This window comes from Lissotriton vulgaris, chromosome 4_1, assembly GCF_964263255.1.
Source record: "Lissotriton vulgaris chromosome 4_1, aLisVul1.2, whole genome shotgun sequence".
NCBI lineage: Eukaryota > Metazoa > Chordata > Amphibia > Caudata > Salamandridae > Lissotriton > Lissotriton vulgaris.
In genome coordinates this window covers 2,122,177,051-2,122,182,050 of record NC_141691.1, presented here as the reverse complement: position 1 = coordinate 2,122,182,050, position 5,000 = coordinate 2,122,177,051, and positions in this window count along the sequence as shown.

Here is a 5,000-nt window from a genome sequence, read left to right as displayed (position 1 = left end):
CCCCTCCGTCCTGCAAGCCGGCCTGGGATCCGGGGCGCCCGGGACGGAGGGTCGACCGGGGCCCAGGGAGGCTCTCCCCGGCCTGGACTAGGGTTAGGAAAGCCGGGACTGGGGCCGGGACCGGGCCCGGGGCTTGAGCCCCGTCCGGCAGGGCTCGGTGGTGCGGGAATACCCCTCCGTCCTGCAAGCCGGCCTGGGATCCGGGGCGCCCGGGACGGAGGGTCGACCGGGGCCCAGGGAGGCTCTCCCCGGCCTGGACTAGGGTTAGGAAAGCCGGGACTGGGGCCGGGACCGGGCCCGGGGCTTGAGCCCCGTCCGGCAGGGCCCGGTGGTGCGGGAATACCCCTCCGTCCTGCAAGCCGGCCTGGGATCCGGGGCGCCCGGGACGGAGGGTCGACCGGGGCCCAGGGAGGCTCACCCCGGCCTGGACTAGGGTTCGGAAAGCCGGGACTGGGGCCGGGACCGGGCCCGGGGCTTGAGCTCCGTCCGGCAGGGCCCGGTGGAGCGGGAATACCCCTCCGTCCTGCAAGCCGGACGGGGGTCCGGGGCGCCCGGGACGGAGGGTCGACTGGGGCCCAGGGAGGCTCTCCCGGGCCTGGACTAGGGTTCGGACAGCCGGGACTGGGGCCGTGACCGGGCCCGGGGCTTGAGCCCCGTCCGGCAGGGCCCGGTGGAGCGGGAATACCCCTCCGTCCTGCAAGCCGGCCGGGGGTCCGGGGCGCCCGGGACGGAGGGTCGACTGGGGCCCAGGGAGGCTCTCCCGGGCCTGGACTAGGGTTCGGACAGCCTGGACTGGGGCCGTGACCGGGCCCGGGGCTTGAGCCCCGTCCGGCAGGGCCCGGTGGTGCGGGAATACCCCTCCGTCCTGCAAGCCGGCCGGGGGTCCGGGGCGCCCGGGACGGAGGGTCGACCGGGGCCCAGGGAGGCTCTTCCCGGCCTGGACTAGGGTTCAGAAAGCCGGGACCAGGGCCGGGACTGGGCCCGGGCCCGGGGCTTGAGCCCCGTCCGGCAGGGCCCGGTGGAGCGGGAATACCCCTCCGTCCTGCTAGCCGGCCGGGGGTCCGGGGCGCCCGGGACAGAGGGTCCATCAGGGCCCGGGGAGGCCTGAAGCCCCGGAGCCCCGGAGCCCCGGAGCCCCGGAGCTCTGGAGCCCTGCAGCCCCAGAGCCCTGCAGGCCCGGGGCAGGCAGATTGGCATCATTTGGGTCCCGGTCATCTGGTCGCCCCTCTCGCCTCGGCCATCTGGTCACCTGCAATGCTTTCCTATAAAGCGACCAGATGGCCGGACTTCCCTGGAAGTGCCGATGAGGTGCCATTTGCCTCCCGGATCCCAGCCAGGGCTCCAGGAGGTTGGGCACGTTTGCGCCGTGGGTCCCCTCTGTCACCTCGAGTGCATGGATTACAAGAAATGGGGGTAATTTTCCTCCGGATTAGTAGGTGCAAGGGTATGCCCGAACACCCTTCCGGGGCTGGTCGTTCCCTGCTTGGGACCAGATGGGCAATGCCTGGGCAACACCTCCCAGGCATCCGGGGCTCCCTCCTCCGGCCCACAGAGTAGCAAAGTACCCGGAACGGGCTCCATGGGTCCCAGGCCCTGTAACCCTGGAGCCCTGCAGACCTCGAGCCCTGGAGCCCAGCAGCCCCGGAGCTCTGCAGCCCTGGAGCCCTGCAGCCCAGGAGCCCTGGAGCCCCGGAGCCCCGGAGCCCCGTAGCCCTGCAGCCCCTCGAGCCGTGGAGCCCTGCAGTCCCCGAGCCCTGCAGACCCAGAGACCCAGAGACCCAGAGACCCAGAGACCCAGAGCCCCAGAGCCCCGGAGGCCTGGAGCCTTGGAGCCCCGGAGCTCCCTACAGGCCTGGGGCAGGCAGATTGGTGTCATCATTTCGGTCCCGGCCATCTGGTCGCCCCTCTCGCCTCGGCCATCTGGTCGCCCGCAATGCTTTCCTATGTAGCGACCAGATGGCCGGACTTCCCTGGAAGTCCCGATGAGGTGCCATTCGCCTCCCGGATCCCAGCGAGGGCTCCGGGAGGTCGGGCACTTTTGCGCCCTGGGTCCCCTCTGTTACCTCGTGTGCAGGGATTACAAGAAATGGGGGTAACTTTCCTCCGGATTGATAGGGACAAGGTACTCTGGGACCCCTCTCGGCCTAGCGGTGTCCGTTGTGCCTGGGGAGCCTGGCTGGGTTCAAGAGCTCCGGCCGGGGCACCGTCCTGGGTCCTTCCGCGTGGCAGGGTGCCCGGGATGGGTTCCGGAGGGCCCGGGGAAGGCTACCCCTGTGCCTCTGGGCCTTGGGGTCCCCGGGCCCCGGATGGGGTGCTCTGGCCCAGGGCCCTGTCCTCCGGCCTGCCGCACTGTCAAAGGCCCGGCACTGGGTTCCGTGGTGCCCGGGGTGCCTCCCCGTGCTTGGCTGGGTTCAGGAGCTCCGTCCTGGGGCCCTCAGTTGCCCCGGGGAGGTTGGCCTCCTTGCCCGGGGGTCCGTCCTGGGTCCTGCCGCGTGGCAGGGTGCCTGAGACGGGGTCCGGAGGACCCGGGGTAGGCTTCCCCTGTGCCTCTGGGCCTGGGAGCCCCGGCAGGGTCCAGGGGTCTCGCCGGGCCCCGAGTGGGGTGCTTGGGCCCAGGGCCCCGTCCCTCCGGCCTGCCGCACTGCCAAAGGCCCGGGACTGGGTTCCTTGGTGCCCAGGGAGCCTCCCCTTGCTCCGCTGGGTTTTGGGAGCCCTCTGGGGCCCCTGAGAGGGTGGCCTCCATACTGGGGGCTCCGTCCTGGGTCCTGCCGCGCGGCAGGGAGCCCCGGAGCCCTGCAGCTCCTGATCCCTACAGGCCTGGGGCAGGCAGATTGGTGTCATTTCGGCCGCGGCAATCTTGTCGCCCCTCTCGCCTCGGCCATCTGGTCGCCCGCAATGCTTTCCTATGTAGCGACCAGATGGCCGGACTTCCCTGGAAGTCCCGATGAGGTGCCATTCGCCTCCCGGATCCGAGCGAGGGCTCCGGGAGCTCGCGCACTTTTTCGCCCTGGGTCCCCTCTGTCACCTTGTGTGCACGGATTACAAGAAATATGGGTAATTTTCCTCCGGATTGATAGGGACAAGGTACTCTCGGCCTAGCGGTCCTCAGCCGGCAGCTGGACGGGCCAGGATGTTGCCCCAGCCCCGGGTCTGTTCCTGGGCCTGCCGCGTGGCAGGAAGCCCTGGATGGGGTCCGGGAGGGCCCGGGGAGGTGTCCCCAGCGCCTCCGGTCTCCCAGATGGGGCCAGGGGCCCGGGTTGGGCTCCATCATGAGCACCACAGCTCCATGCCCAAACCCATTTGAACCGCCGCAGTGAAGGGGTTTTAGGCGGGTATCTATTCGAATGCGAAAAATGCATGCCGTGACATCGCATTCCTTTACAGCGAGATGCCTTGGCATCGCAAGTCAGTAGATCAGCTTGATCTAGAGGACACACTAACTAAAGGCATAATAAAATCTATTTTTCAAACAGCAACCCGCGCAACAGGAGGGAAAGTGTTGATAAACTAGCCCCTTCGGTGCTGCTGACGACTTTAGCTCGTCACGATTCCAGTAGGGAAGGTGTTGGTTCATTCCTTATGTTGGAGCGCCATCTAGAGCAAGTCCGGTAGATAATGTGTTTGCAATAGTAGCGCGCAATGCTTTACAACGGGGCGACCAGATTGCCGGGCTTACCTGGAAGGCCTGAGGCCTGAGGTCCAGGGGAGGGCGGCCTCCCCATCCCGGGTGCTGTCCTTGGTCCTGCTGCGTGGCAGGGTGCCCGGGACGGGGTCCGGAGGGCCCTGGGAGGCTTTCCCTGCGCCGCCGGGCTTGGGAGCCCAGGCTGGGTCCAGGGGCCCGGCCGGGCCCCGGGTCGGGTGCCACGGCCCTGGGCCCGGTCCACCGGCCTGCCGCACAGCCAAAGGACCAGGACGGGGTTCCGTCGTGCCCGGGAAGCCTCCCCTCGCTCGGCTGAGTTCAGCAGCTCCGGCCGGGGGCCCCTGAGGGCCCGGGGAGGGCGGCCTCCCCATCCCGGGTGCTGTCCTTGGTCCTGCTGCGTGCCCGGGACGGGGTCCGGATTGCCCTGGGAGGCTTCCCCTGCGCCTCCGGGCCTGGGAGCCCCGGCTGGGTCCAGGGGCCCGGACGGGCCCCGGGTCGGGTGCCACGGCCCTGGGCCCGGTCCCCCGGCCTGCCACACTGCCAAAGCTCCGGGACAGGGCTCCGTTGTGCCCGGGAAGCCTCCCCTCGCTCGGCCGAGTTCAGCAGCTCCGGCCGGGGCCCCTGAGGGCCCGGGGAGGGCGGCCTCCCCATCCCGGGCGCTGTCCTTGGTCCTGCTGCGTGGCAGGCTGCCCCGGGACGGGGTACGGAGGGCCCGGGGAGGCTTCCCCTGCGCCTCCGGGCCTGGGAGCCTCGGCTGGGTCCAGGGGCCCGGACGGGCCCCGGGTCGGGTGCCACGGACCTGGGCCCGGTCCCCCGGCCTGCCACACTGCCAAAGCTCCGGGACAGGGCTCCGTTGTGCCCGGGAAGCCTTCCCTCGCTCGGCCGAGTTCAGCAGCTCCGGCCGGGGCCCCTGAGGGCCCGGGGAGGGCGGCCTCCCCATCCCGGGCGCTGTCCTTGGTCCTGCTGCGTGGCAGGCTGCCCCGGGACGGGGTCCGGAGGGCCCGGGGAGGCTTCCCCTGTGCCTCCGGGCCTGGGAGCCCCGGCTGGGTCCGGGGGCCCGGCCGGGCCCCAGGTCGGGTGCCACGGCCCCGGGCCTTTGGTCCCCACGCCCCCGTTCCCTGGCGCCAGCTCACTTTTTCGTTGGGGCATAGAGTGACACCGGCTGGCTTGACTTTCGTGCCCGGCTATCTGGTCTCTGGGATCCCCTCGGCCATCTGGTCTCTGGGATCCTCTCGGCCATCTGGTCTCCGGGATCCCCTCGGCCATCTGGTCTCTAGGATCGCCTCGGCCATCTGGTCTCCCGCAATGCTTTCCTATGAGGGCGACCAGATGGCCGAACTTCCCTGGAAGTCCCGATGAG